Source organism: Mustelus asterias, unplaced genomic scaffold, assembly GCF_964213995.1.
Source record: "Mustelus asterias unplaced genomic scaffold, sMusAst1.hap1.1 HAP1_SCAFFOLD_160, whole genome shotgun sequence".
NCBI classification, from domain to species: domain Eukaryota; kingdom Metazoa; phylum Chordata; class Chondrichthyes; order Carcharhiniformes; family Triakidae; genus Mustelus; species Mustelus asterias.
The window spans coordinates 99,524-114,748 of NW_027590176.1; positions in this window are offsets into that span (position 1 = coordinate 99,524).

A 15,225-nucleotide genomic window follows, 5' to 3' on the forward strand; every position below is an offset into this window, starting at 1 on the left:
GGGTGTGGCTTATGAGGAGAGATTGAATAGATTGGGTCTGTACTCGTTGGAGTTTAGAAGGATGAGGGGTGATCTTACAGAGACATATAAGATAATGAAGGGGCTGGATAGGGGAGAGGTGGAGAGATTTTTTCCACTTAGAAGGGAAACCAGAACTAGAGGGCACAGCCTCAAAATAAGGGGGGGCCGGTTCAGAACAGAGTTGAGGGGGAACTTCTTCTCTCAGAGGGTAGTGAATCTCTGGAATTCTCTGCCCATTGAAGTGGTGGAGGTTTCCTCGTTGAATATGTTTAAATCACGGGTGGGTAGTTTTCTGATCGATAAGGGAATTAGGGGTTATGGGGAGCAGGCGGGTAAGTGGAACTGATTTGCTTCAGATCAGCCATGATCTTGTTGAATGGCGGAGCAGGCTCGAAGGGCCAGATGGCCTACTCCTGCTCCTATTTCTTATGTTCTTATGTTCATACACCATTTGGACACAAAGGGACATTTTAGCATGGCCAGTCCACCTAACCTGCTCATCTCTGTAACTAAGGGACAGTTTAGTATGACCAATCGACTTCAACCTGTCCCTCTCTGCACAGAAAGGGACTGATCACCATGGCCAAAGTACCAACTTACACATTTGTTTTACATGTCGTTGCAATTTACTGTGACTAATCCCCATTTGGGAGGATGCTGTGGCAGGGGAAAGCACTCAACTCCACAGAGACAGCTATTCAATGCTGGAGATAAACCCGGGAACCTGGTGCTGCGTCAAGCAGCAGTGCTCACCACATGGTCCACCGAGCCACCCTTATTCACACTGTACAAACGCTGTACGGGGCCTCAATGGCCCATGATGAACCCCTTCTTCCCAAGAAGAATTCCTGGCTGGTCACACGTTCTGACCAATAAAGACCCTGCCTGATATCCCGAGAATGAATTTTAAAGGCCCCTTGATCAACTTGGCACGTTTTCCTCTCCAATCTCCTTCAGAGAATATAGAACAAAGACCAAAGAACAGTACAGCACAGGAAACAGGCCCTTCGGCCCTCCAAGCCTGTGCCGCTCCTTGGTCCAACTAGACCAATCGTTTGTATCCCTCCATTCCCAGACTGCTCATGTGACTATCCAGGTAAGTCTTAAACGATGTCAGCGTGCCTGCCTCCACCACCCTACTTGGCAGCGCATTCCAGGCCCCCACCACCCTCTGTGTAAAAAACGTCCCTCTGATGTCTGAGTTATACTTCGCCCCTCTCAGCTTGAGCCCGTGACCCCTCGCGATCGTCACCTCCGACCTGGGAAAAAGCTTCCCACTGTTCACCCTCTCTATACCCTTCATAGTCTTGTACACCTCTATTCGATCTCCCCTCATTCTCCGTCTTTCCAAGGAGAACAACCCCAGTCTACCCAATCTCTCCTCATAGCTAAGACCCTCCATACCAGGCAACATCCTGGTAAACCTTCTCTGCACTCTCTCCAATGCCTCCACGTCCTTCTGGTAGTGCGGCGACCAGAACTGGACGCAGTACTCCAAATGTGGCCTAACCAGCGTTCTATACAGCTGCATCATCAGACTCCAGCTTTTATACTCTATACCTCGTCCTATAAAGGCAAGCATACCATATGCCTTCTTCACCACCTTCTCCACCTGTGTTGCCACCTTCAAGGATTTGTGGACTTGCACACCTAGGTCCCTCTGTGTTTCTATACTCCTGATGACTCTGCCATTTATTGTATAACTCCTCCCTCCATTATTTCTTCCAAAATGCATCACTTCGCATTTATCCAGATTAAACTCCATCTGCCACCTTTCCGCCCAATTTTCCTGCCTATCTATATCCTGCTGTATTGCCCGACAATGCTCTTTGCAATCCGCAATTCCAGCCACCTTCGTGTCATCCGCAAACTTGCTGATTACACCAGTTACACAATCTTCCAAATCATTTATATATATCACAAATAGCAGAGGTCCCAGTACAGAGCCCTACAGAACACCACTGGTCACAGAACTCCAGCCGGAAAAAGACCCTTCGACCAATACCCTCTGTCAGTTCTCCACCCAACTAGCCACTTCTCCTTGTAAACCATGAGCCTTAACCTTCTTAACCAACCTGCCATGTGGGACTTTGTCAAATGCCTTACTGAAATCCATATAGACGACATCCACGGCCCTTCCTTCATCAACCGTTTTTGTCACTTCCTCAAAAAACTCCACCAAATTTGTAAGGCACGACCTCCCTCTTACAAAACCTCCCTCATACAAAATATAGGGGAGGACTGGCTCCTGTTTGATGTACGAGCAGTTATCTCAAGTGGAGGTGACCATTAGTCACTTTCCTGCTCTCAGACTGCCTGGCTATGTAGGGATATGGGGATAGGGCCAAGGTGGGATTGTGGTTGGTGCAGACTCGATGGGCCGAATGGCCTCTTCTGCACTGTAAGATTCTATGACTATGATCAAATAACTACACCAGGCACCCACAGGGAACCCGGCAGATATTCAAACAACTGGCATGATTTAACCTTACCTGAGATGTCTGCGCACTGTGTACAAACACAATGTTTGGACTGCGCTCTGCTGTTTACCAGCCAGGCAGTTTGACAGCAGGAAAGTGACTAAAGGTCACCTCCACTTGAGATAACTGCTCGTACATCAAACAGGAGCCAGTTACAGAAATATTTACTGAGGCCACATATTGAAGTTGGCACCCCGTTCTGTCCCTCCCACCGCTGGAGCCATTAACCCTGGTGCAGCCGCACTGTTTAAGTGTCACAAGGATGATGCCTGTTCTGGGAGAGTTAAATGATTCCAATAAAATGCATGCACGAGGCTGGTGTTCCATTCAGAGGAGAGCAGTGTTCCATCCAGCTGTAGTGTTTAAAAGGATGAGATGATTTAATATCCGGGGAGTGTGGCAGCAGTGGCCGAGTGATATTGTCACTTGACTAAAATTCAGAGAGCCAGGAGGACAGGGAATCAAATCCCACCTTGGCAGGTGGTGAAATTTCAATATAATAGAAGAAAGCAGGAATTTAAAAAATCTCGCAGAGTTATGGAATTGCTACAGTGCAGAGGGAGTCCACACCTGCGCACTGAAACAACATCCCACCCAAGCGAAGGGACTTCAACGTTGTGGCCATTGTGGAGACATGGAGAGAGCAGGGACAGGAATGGTTGTTGCAGGTTCCGGGGTTTAGATGTTTCGGTAAGATCAGGGAAGGTAATAAAAGAGGGGGAGGTGTGGCATTGTTAGTTAAGGACAGTATTACGGCGGCAGAAAGGACGTTTGATGAGGACACGTCTACTGTGGTAGTACGGGCTGAGGTTAGAAACAGGAAAGGAGAGGTCACCCTCTTGGGAGGTTTCTATAGGCCTCCGAACAGTTCCAGACATGCAGAGGAAAGGATTGCAAAGATGCTTCTTGATAGGAGCGAAAGTAACTGGGTAGTTGTTATGGGGGACTTTAACTTTACAAATATTGAATTGAAAAGCGATAGTTCGAGTACTTTAGATGGGTCAGGTTTTGTCCAATGTGTGCAGGAGGGTTTCCTGACACAGTCTGTAGATAGACCAACAAGAGGCCAGGCCACATTGGATTTGGTACTGGGTAATGAACCAGGCCAGGTGTTAGATTTGGAGGTAGGTGAGCACTTTGGTGATAGTGACCACAATTCGGTTACGTTTACTTTAGCGATGGAAAGGGATAGGTATATACCGCAGGGCAAGAGTTATAGCTGGGGGAAAGGAAATTATGATGCGATTAGGTGAGATTTAGGATGCATAGGATGTGGAAGGAAACTGCAGGGGATGGGCACAATTGAAATGTGGAGCTTGTTCAAGGAACAGCTACTGCGCGTCCTTCATAAGTATGTACCTGTCCGGCAGGGAGGAAGTGGTCGAGTGAGGGAACCGTGGTTTACGAAAGAAGTTGAATCTCTTGTGAAGAGGAAGAAGGAGACTTATGTAAAGATGAGACGTGAAGGCTCAGTTAGGGTGCTTGAGAGTTGCAAGTTAGCCAGGAAGTACTGAAAGAGAGAGCTAAGAAGAGCCAGGAGGGGACATGAGAAGCCTTTGGCAGGTAGGATCAAGCAAAACCATAAAGCTTTCTATAGGTATGTCAGGAACAAAGGAATGACTAGGATAAGATTAGGGGCAGTCAAGGACAGTAGTGGGAAGTTGTGCGTGGAGTCCAAAAAGATAGGAGAGGCGCTAAATGAATATTTTTCATCAGTATTCACTCAGGAAAAAGACAATGTTGTCGAGGAGAATACTGAGATACAGCCTATTAGGCTAGACGGAATTGAGGTTCATAAGGAGGTGGTGTTAGCAAATACGGAAAGTGTGAAAATAGATAAATCCCCTGGACCGGATGGGATTTATCCTAGGATTCTCTGGGAAGTTAGGAAGGGGATTGCACAGCCTTTGGCTTTGAACTTTATGTCGTCATTGTCTACAGGAATAGTGCCAGAAGACTGGAGGATAGCAAATGTTGTCCCCTTGTTCAAGAAGGGGAGTAGGGACAACCCTGGAAATTATAGACTGGTGAGCCTTACTTATGTTGTGGGCAAAGTTTTGGAAAGGATTATAAGAGATAGGAATTATAATCACCTAGAAAGGAATACTTTGATTAGGGATAGTCAACACGGTTTTGTGAAGGGTAGGTCGTGCCTCACAAACCTTATTGAGTTCTTTGAGAAGGTGACCAAAGAGGTGGATGAGGGTAAAGCGGTTGATGTGGTGTATATGGATTTCAGTAAAGCGTTTGATAAGGTTCCCCATGGTAGGCTATTGCAGGAAATAGGGAGGCATGGGATTGAGGGTGATTTACATCGCCGTTTGGATCAGAAATTGGCGAGCTGTTAGAAGACAGAGGGTGGTGGTTGATGGGAAGTGTTCATCCTGGAGTTCTGTTACTAGTGGTGTCCCGCAAGGATCAGTTTTGGGGCCGCTGCTGTTTGTCACTTTTATTAATGACCCGGATGAGGGCGTAGAAGTATGGGTTAGTAAATTTGCGGATGACACTAAAGTTGGTGGAGTTGTTGACAGTGCGGAGGGAAGTGGCAGGTTACAGAAGGGCATGGATAAGCTGCAGAGCTGGGCTGAGAGGTGGCAAATGGAGTTTAATGTGGAAAAGTGTGAGGTGATTCACTTTGGAAGGAGTAACAGGAATACAGAGTACTGGGCTAATGGTAAGATACTTGGTAGTGTGGATGAACAGAGAGTTCTCTGTGTCCATTTGCATAGATCCCTGAAAGTTGGCACCCAGGTTGATAGGGTTGTTAAGAAGGCGTACTGTGTGTTAGCTTTTATTGGTAGAGGGATTGAGTTTCGGAGCCATGAGGTCATGTTGCAGCTGTACAAAACTCTGGTGCGGCCGCACTTGGAGTTCTGGTCGCCGCATTATAGGAAGGATGTGGAAGCATTGGAAAGGGTGTAGAGGAGATTTACCAGGATGTTGCCTGGTATGGTGGGAAGGTCTTATGAGGAAAGGCTGAGGGACGTGGGGCTGTTTTCGTCAGAGAGAAGAAGGTTAAGATGTGACTTAATAGAGGGATACAAGATGATCAGAAGATTAGATAGGGTGGATAGTGAGAGCCTTTTTCCTCAGATGGTGATGGCTAGCACGAGGGGACATAGGTTTAAATTGAGGGGTGATAGATATAGAACATAGAACATAGAACATAGAACATTACAGCGCAGAACAGGCCCTTCGGCCCACGATGTTGCACCGACCAGTTAAAAAAAAAACTGTGACCCTCCAACCTAAACCAATTTCTTTTCGTCCATGAACCTATCTACGGATCTCTTAAACGCCCCCAAACTAGGCGCATTTACTACTGATGCTGGCAGGGCATTCCAATCCCTCACCACCCTCTGGGTAAAGAACCTACCCCTGACATCGGTTCTATAACTACCCCCCCTCAATTTAAAGCCATGCCCCCTCGTGCTGGATTTCTCCATCAGAGGAAAAAGGCTATCACTATCCACCCTATCTAAACCTCTAATCATCTTATATGTTTCAATAAGATCCCCTCTTAGCCGCCGCCTTTCCAGCGAAAACAATCCCAAATCCCTCAGCCTCTCCTCATAGGATCTCCCCTCCATACCAGGCAACATCCTGGTAAACCTCCTCTGCACCCTCTCCAAAGCCTCCACATCCTTCCTGTAATGTGGGGACCAGAACTGCACACAGTACTCCAAGTGCGGCCGCACCAGAGTTGTGTACAGTTGCAACATAACGCTACGACTCCTAAATTCAATCCCCCTACCAATAAACGCCAAGACACCATATGCCTTCTTAACAACCTTATCTACTTGATTCCCAACTTTCAGGGATCTATGCACACATACACCTAGATCCCTCTGCTCCTCCACACTATTCAAAGTCCTCCCGTTAGCCCTATACTCAACACATCTGTTATTCCTACCAAAGTGAATTACCTCACACTTCTCCGCATTAAACTCCATCCGCCACCTCTCGGCCCAACTTTGCAACCTGTCTAAGTCTTCCTGCAAACTACGACACCCTTCCTCACTGTCTACCACACCACCGACTTTGGTGTCATCAGCAAATTTGCTAATCCACCCAACTATACCCTCATCCAGATCATTAATAAATATTACAAACAGCAGTGGCCCCAAAACAGATCCCTGAGGTACACCACTTGTAACCGCACTCCATGATGAATATTTACTATCAACCACCACCCTCTGTTTCCTATCCGCTAGCCAATTCCTGATCCAATTTCCTAGATCACCCCCAATCCCATACATCTGCATTTTCTGCAGAAACCTACCATGGTGAACCTTATCAAACGCCTTACTAAAATCCATATATACCACGTCCACTGCCTTGCCCCCATCCACCTCCTTGGTCACTTTCTCAAAAAACTCAATAAGGTTAGTAAGGCACGACCTACCTGCCACAAAACCATGCTGACTATCACCTATCAATTCATTACTCTCCAAATAACTATAAATCCTATCCCTTATAATTTTTTCCAACATCTTGCCGACAACAGAAGTGAGACTCACCGGTCTATAATTCCCGGGGAAGTCTCTGTTCCCCTTCTTAAACAATGGGACAACATTCGCTAACCTCCAATCTTCTGGTACTATACCAGAGGCCAACGACGACCTGAAGATCAGAGCCAGAGGCTCTGCAATCACTTCTCTTGCCTCCCAGAGAATCCTTGGATAAATCCCATCCGGACCAGGGGATTTATCTATTTTCAGACCCTCCAGAATATCCTGCACATCCTCCTTATCAATTGTAATACTGTCTATTCTACTCCCTTGCAACCCAGTGTCCTCCTCAGCTATATTCATGTCCCCTTGCGTGAACACCGAAGAGAAATATTGGTTCAATGCTTCACCAATCTCCTCCGGTTCCACACATAACTTCCCTCTGCCATCTATAACTGGCCCTAAACTTGCCCTAACCAACCTTCTGTTCTTGACATACCTATAGAACAGATGTCAGAGGTAGGTTCTTTACTCAGAGAGGAGTAAGGGCGTGGAATGCCCTGCCTGCAGCAGTAGTTGGCTCGCCAACATTAAGGGCATTTAAATGGTCATTGGATAGACGTATGGGTGATATTGGAATAGTGTAGGTTAGATGGGCTTTAGATTGGTTCCACAGGTCGGCACAACATCGAGGGCCGAAGGACCAGTACTGCGCTGGAATGTTCTAAGCCCACACCACCACCCTATCGTAGTAAGCCTGCACTTTTATCATGGCCAATCCATCTATACAGCACATCTTTGGAAACTAAGGGGCAATTTAGAATGGCCTCTTGAACTTAGCTGTACATCTTTGGCACTAATTTGAAATTTTGCATGGCCAAGCCATCTAACCTGCACATCGTTGGATACTAAAGCGCAATTTAGCATAGCCAATCCACCCAACCTGCACATTTTTGGACAGTAAGGATTACATAAGGGAAAATTAAGCATGGCTAATCCAATCAACCAACCAAAGCTCGGCACAACATCGTGGGCCGAAGGGCCTGTTCTGTGCTGTACTGTTCTATGTTCAAACTGCGGAGATAATCATGGGGGATTTTAACCTACATATTGATTGGTCGACTCAAATTGGACGTGGAGGGCTTGAGGAAGAGTTCTTAGAAATCATAGAAACCCTACAGTACAGAAAGAGGCCATTCGGCCCATCGAGTCTGCACCGACCACAATCCCACCCAGGCCCTACCCCCATATTCCTACATATTTTACCCGCTAATCCCTCTAATCTACACATCCCAGGACACTAAGGGCAATTTTAGCATGGCCAATCAACCTAACCCGCACATCTTTGGACTGTGGGAGGAAACCGGAGCACCCGGAGGAAACCCACGCAGACACAAGGAGAATGTGCAAACTCCACACAGACAGTGACCCGAGCCGGGAATCGAACCCAGGTCTCTGGAGCTGTGAAGCAGCAGTGCTAACCACTGTGCTACCGTGCCGCCCCTTGGAATGCATTCCATTCTTGGAATGCTGTCGGGATTGTTTCATTGAACAGTATGTTACAGAACCTACGAGAGAGCGAGCTATCTTGGATCTGGTTCTGTGCAATGAGACAGGTAGGATTAAGGATCTTCATGTGAAGGATCTTCTCTTGGGATGAGTGATCATAATATGGTGGAATTTCTGATACAGATGGAGGGTGAGAAAGTAGGGTCCCAAACCAGTGTCCTCTGCTTGAACAGAGGGGGGTACGATAGGATGAGGGTGGAATTGGCTAATGTAGACTGGGCGAGCAGACTGGTAGGTAGGACAGCTGAGGAACAGTGGAGGATTTTTAAGGAGATCTTTAAAAGTACCCTGCAAAAATATATTCCGGTGATAAAGAAGGACTGTATGAAAAAGGATAACCGGACGTGGATAACGAAGGAAACAAAGGAGAGTATTAAAATAAAATCAGATGCGTCCAGAGTGGCCAAAAATAGTGGAGAATTAGTGGATTGGGAAAGCTTTAAAGAAAAACAAAGAACGACTAAGAAAGCGATTAAGAAAGGAAAGACAGATTATGAAACTAAACTAGCTCAAAATATAAAAAATGATAGTAAAAGTTTTTACAAGTATATAAAAAGGAATAGAGTGGCTAGAGTGAATGTTGGACCCTTGGAAGATGAGAGGGGGGATTTAATAGTGGAAAACGAGGAAATGGCTGAGACTTTAAATAAGTTCTTTGTGTCGGTCTTCACGGTGGAAGACGCAAATAGTTTGCCGAATATTAGAGATCGAGAGTTGGTGGGAGAGGAGGTCCTTAATACAATTACTGTTACTAAGGAGGTGGTGCTTGGTAGACTAATAGGACTGAAGGTAGACAAGCCCCCGGGCCCGGATGGAATGCATCCCAGGGTACTGAAAGAAATGGCTGAGGTAATAGCAGATGCGTTAGTAGTAATTTATCAAAATTCGCTGGACTCTGGGGTAGTGCCGGCTGACTGGAAAACAGCTACTGTTACGCCGCTGTTTAAAAAAAGAAGTAGACAAAAGGCGGGTAACTACAGGCCGGTTAGCTTAACGTCCGTAGTTGGGAAGATGCTAGAGTCCATTATTAAAGAGGAAATAACAGAGCACCTGAATAAGAATGGTTCGATCAAGCAGGTGCAGCAAAAATATATTCCAGCAAAAAACAAGGATTGTAAGAAAAGGGAGAACCAGCCGTGGATAACGAAGGAAATAAAGGAGAGTATTAAAATAAAAACAGCTGCGTACAGAGTGGCCAAAAATAGTGGAGAAACAAGTGATTGGGGAAAATTTAAGAAACAACAAAGAGAGACTAAGAAAGCGATAAAGAAAGGAAGGATAGACTATGAAGCTCGGCTAGCAATTAATATAAAAAATGATAGTAAAAGTTTTTATAAATATATAAAAAGGAATAGAGTGGCTAGAGTGAATGTTGGACCCTTGGAGGACGAGAGGGGGGAGTTAATAGTGGGAAATGAGGATATGGCTGAGTCTTTAAATAAGTTTTTTGTGTCGGTCTTCACGGTGGAGGACACAAATAGTTTGCCAAATATTAACGATAGAGGGTTGGCAGCAGGAGAAATACTTAATACGATTAATGTTACCAGAGAGGCAGTGCTGGGTAGACTAATGGGACTGAAGGTGGACAAGTCCCCGGGTCCGGATGGAATGCATCCCAGGGTATTGAAAGAAATGTCAGAGGTAATAGTGGATGCGTTAGTGATTATTTATCAAAACTCGTTGCATTCTGGGGTAGTGCCGGTTGATTGGAAAACGGCTAATGTTACGCCGCTGTTTAAAAAAGGAAGGAGACAAAAGGCGGGTAACTATAGGCCGGTCAGCTTAACGTCTGTAGTAGGGAAAATGCTGGAATCCATTATTAAAGAGGAGATAGCAGGGCATCTGGATAGAAATGGTTCGATCAATCAGACGCAGCATGGATTCATGAGGGGAAAGCCGTGCTTGACGAACATGTTGGATCTTTATGAAGATGTGATGAGGGCGGTTGATGGAGGAGAACCGGTGGATGCCGTGTTTTTGGATTTCCAAAAGGCGTTTGATAAGGTGCCCCATAAAAGGCTGCTGAAGAAGATTAGGGCACACGGAGTTGGGGGTAGTGTGTTAAAGTGGATTGGGGACTGGCTATCCGACAGGAAGCAAAGAGTCGGAATAAATGGGTGTTTTTCCGGTTGGAGGAAGGTAACTCGTGGCGTGCCGCAGGGATCAGTACTCGGGCCGCAACTGTTTACCATTTATATAGATGATCTGGAGGAGGGGACGGAGTGTAGGGTAACGAAGTTTGCAGACGACACAAAGATAAGTGGAAAAGTGAATCGTGTGGAGGACGGAGAAGATCTGCAGAGAGATTTGGACAGGCTGAGTGAGTGGGCGAGGATATGGCAAATGGAGTATAACGTTGAGAAATGCGAGGTTATACACTTTGGAGGAAATAATAACAAATGGGATTACTATCTCAATGGAAACAAATTAAAACATGCTACCGTGCAAAGGGACCTGGGGGTCCTTGTGCATGAGACGCAAAAGCCCAGTCTGCAGGTACAACAGGTGATCAAGAAGGCAAATGGGATGTTGGCCTATATTGCGAAGGGGATAGAATATAAAAGCAGGGATGTCTTGATGCACCTGTACAGGGCATTGGTGAGGCCGCAGCTGGAATACTGTGTGCAGTATTGGTCCCCTTATATGAGGAAGGATATATTGGCATTGGAGGGAGTGCAGAGAAGGTTCACCAGGTTGATACCGGAGATGAGGGGTTTGGATTATGAGGAGAGGCTGAGGAGATTGGGTTTGTACTCGTTGGAGTTTAGAAGGATGAGGGGGGATCTTATGGAGACTTATAAGATAATGCGGGGGCTGGATAGGGTGGAGGCGGAGAGATTCTTTCCACTTAGTAAGGAAGTTAAAACTAGAGGACACAGCCTCAAAATAAAGGGGGGTCGGTTTAAGACAGAGTTGAGGAGGAACTTCTTCTCCCAGAGGGTGGTGAATCTCTGGAATTCTCTGCCCACTGAGGTGGTGGAGGCTACCTCGCTGAATATGTTTAAAGCGCGGATGGATGGATTCCTGATCGGTAAGGGAATTAAGGGTTATGGGGATCAGGCGGGTAAGTGGTACTGATCCACGTCAGATCAGCCATGATCTTATTGAATGGCGGGGCAGGCTCGAGGGGCTAGATGGCCTACTCCTGCTCCTATTTCTTATGTTCTTATGTTCTTATGATGCATAAAGGGAAAGTCGTGTTTGACGAATCTACTGGCCTTTTATGAAGATGTCACTAGTGTGGTTGACAGAGGGGAACCGGTGGATGTGGTGTTTTTAGATTTCCAGAAGGCGTTCGATAAGGTGCCTCACAAAAGGTTGCTGCAGAAGATTGGGGTACACGGAGTTAGGGGTAAGGTGTTGGCGTGGATTGGGGATTGGCTATCTAACAGGAAGCAGAGAGTTGGGATAAATGGGTGCTTTTCTGGTTGGCAGTTGGTGACCAGTGGCGTGCCGCAGGGATTGGTGCTGGGGCCTCAATTGTTTACCATTTACATAGATGATCTAGAGGAGGGGACTGAATGTAGGGTATTCAAGTTTGCTGATGACACGAAGGTGAGTGGGAAAGCGAATTGCGTGGAGGACGCGGAAAGTCTGCAGAGAGATTTGGATAGGCTGAGCGAGTGGGTGAGGATCTGGCAGATGGAATATAACGTTAGCAACTGTGAGGTTATCCACTTTGGAAGAAATAATAGTAAATTGGAATATTATTTAAATGGAGAAAAATTACATCGTGCGACTGTGCAGAGGGACCTGGGGGTCCTTGTGCATGAATCGCAAAAACTCAGTCTGCAGGTGCAGCAGGTGATCAAGAAGGCGAATGGAATGTTGGCCTTTATCGCGAGGGGGATAGAATATAAAAGCAGGGAGGTCTTGCTGCAACTGTACAAGGCACTGGTGAGGCCGCAACTAGAGTACTGTGTGCAGTTTTGGTCTCCTAATTTGCGAAAGGATATATTGGCCTTGGAGGGAGTGCAGAGAAGGTTCACCAGGTTGATACCGGAGATGAGGGGTGTGGCTTATGAGGAGAGATTGAACAGATTGGGTCTGTACTCGTTGGAGTTTAGAAGGATGAGGGGTGATCTTACAGAGACATATAAGATGATGAAGGGGCTGGATAGGGTAGAGGTGGAGAGATTCTTTCCACTTAGAAGGGAAACCAGAACTAGAGGGCACAGCCTCAAAATAAGGGGGGGCCGGTTCAGAACAGAGTTGAGGGGGAACTTCTTCTCTCAGAGGGTAGTGAATCTCTGGAATTCTCTGCCCATTGAAGCGGTGGAGGCTTCCTCGTTGAATATGTTTAAATCACGGGTGGATAGTTTTCTGATCGATAAGGGAAATTAGGGGTTATGGGGAGCAGGCGGGTAAGTGGAACTGATTTGCTTCAGATCAGCCATGATCTTGTTGAATGGCGGAGCAGGCTCGAAGGGCCAGATGGCCTACTCCTGCTCCTATTTCTTATGTTCTTATGTTCTTACACCATTTGGACACAAAGGGACATTTTAGCATGGCCAGTCCACCTAACCTGCTCATCTCTGCAACTAAGGGACAGTTTAGTATGACCAATCGACTTCAACCTGTCACTCTCTGCACAGTAAGGGACTGATCACCATGGCCAAAGTACCAACTTACACATTTGTTTTACATGTAGTTGCAACTTACTATGACTAATCCCCATTTGGGAGGATGCTGTGGCAGGGGAAAGCACTCAACACCACAGAGACAGCTATTCAATGCTGGAAATAAACCCGGGAACCTGGTGCTGCGTCAAGCAGCAGTGTTCACCACATGGTCCACCGAGCCACTCTTATTCACACTGTACAAACACTGTACGGGGCCTCAATGGCCCATGATGAGTCCCTTCTTCCCAAGAAGAATTCCTGACTGGTCACACGTTCTGACCAATAAAGACCCTGCCTGATATCCCGAGAATGAATTTTAAAGGTCCCTTGATCAAGGCGGCACGTTAGCACAGTGGTTAGCACTGCTGCTTCACAGCTCCAGGGACCTGGTTTCGAATCCCTGCTCGGGTCACTGTCCGTGTGGAGTTTGCACATTCTCCTCGTGTGTGCGTGGGTTTCCTCTGGGTGCTCCGGTTTCCTCCCACAGTCCAAAGATGTGTGGGCTAGGTTGATTGGCCATTCTAAATTGCCCCTTAGTGTCGAGGGATTAGTAGGTAAATATGTAGAGATATGGGGGTAGGGCCTGGGTGGGATTGTGGTTGGTGCAGACTCAATGGGCCGAATGGCCTCTTTCTGCACTGTAAGATTCTCTGACTATGATCAAATAACTACACCAGACACCCACAGGGAACCCGGCAGACATTCAAACAACTGGCATGATTTAATCTTACCTGAGATGTCTGCGCACTGTGTACAAACACAATGTTTGGACTGCGCTCTGCTGCTTACCAGCCAGGCAGTTTGAGAGCAGGAAAATAACTAAAGGTCACCTCCACTTGAGATAACTGCTCGTACATCAAACAGGAGCCAGTTACAGAAATATTTACTGAGGCCACATATTGAAGTTGGCACCCCGTTCTGTCCCTCCCACCGCTGGAGCCATTAACGCTGGTGCAGCCGCACTGTTTAAGTGTCACAAGGATGATGCCTGTTCTGGGAGAGTTAAATGATCCCAATAAAATGCATGCACGAGGCTGGTGTTCCATTCAGAGGAGAGCAGTGTTCCATCCAGCTGTAGTGTTAAAAAGGATGAGATGATTTAATATCCGGGGAGTGTGGCAGCTGTGGCCGAGTGATATGGTCACTTGACTAAAATTCAGAGAGCCAGGAGGACAGGGAATCAAATCCCACCTTGGCAGGTGGTGAAATTTCAATATAATAGAAGAAAGCAGGAATTTAAAAAATCTCGCAGAGTTATGGAATTGCTACAGTGCAGAGGGAGTCCACACCTGCGCACTGAAACAACATCCCACCCAAGCGAAGGGACTTCAACGTTGTGGCCATTGTGGAGACATGGAGAGAGCAGGGACAGGAATGGTTGTTGCAGGTTCCGGGGTTTAGATGTTTCGGTAAGATCAGGGAAGGTAATAAAAGAGGGGGAGGTGTGGCATTGTTAGTTAAGGACAGTATTACGGCGGCAGAAAGGACGTTTGATGAGGACGCGTCTACTGTGGTAGTACGGGCTGAGGTTAGAAACAGGAAAGGAGAGGTCACCCTCTTGGGAGTTTTCTATAGGCCTCCGAACAGTTCCAGACATGTAGAGGAAAGGATTGCAAAGATGCTTCTTGATAGGAGCGAAAGTAACTGGGTAGTTGTTATGGGGGACTTTAACTTTACAAATATTGAATTGAAAAGCGATAGTTCGAGTACTTTAGATGGGTCAGGTTTTGTCCAATGTGTGCAGGAGGGTTTCCTGACACAGTCTGTAGATAGACCAACAAGAGGCCAGGCCACATTGGATTTGGTACTGGGTAATGAACCAGGCCTGGTGTTAGATTTGGAGGTAGGTGAGCACTTTGGTGATAGTGACCACAATTCGGTTACGTTTACTTTAGCGATGGAAAGGGATAGGTATATACCGCAGGGCAGGAGTTATAGCTGGGGGAAAGGAAATTATGATGCGATTAGGTGAGATTTAGGATGCATAGGATGTGGAAGGAAACTGCAGGGGATGGGCACAATTGAAATGTGGAGCTTGTTCAAGGAACAGCTACTGCGCGTCCTTGATAAGTATGTACCTGT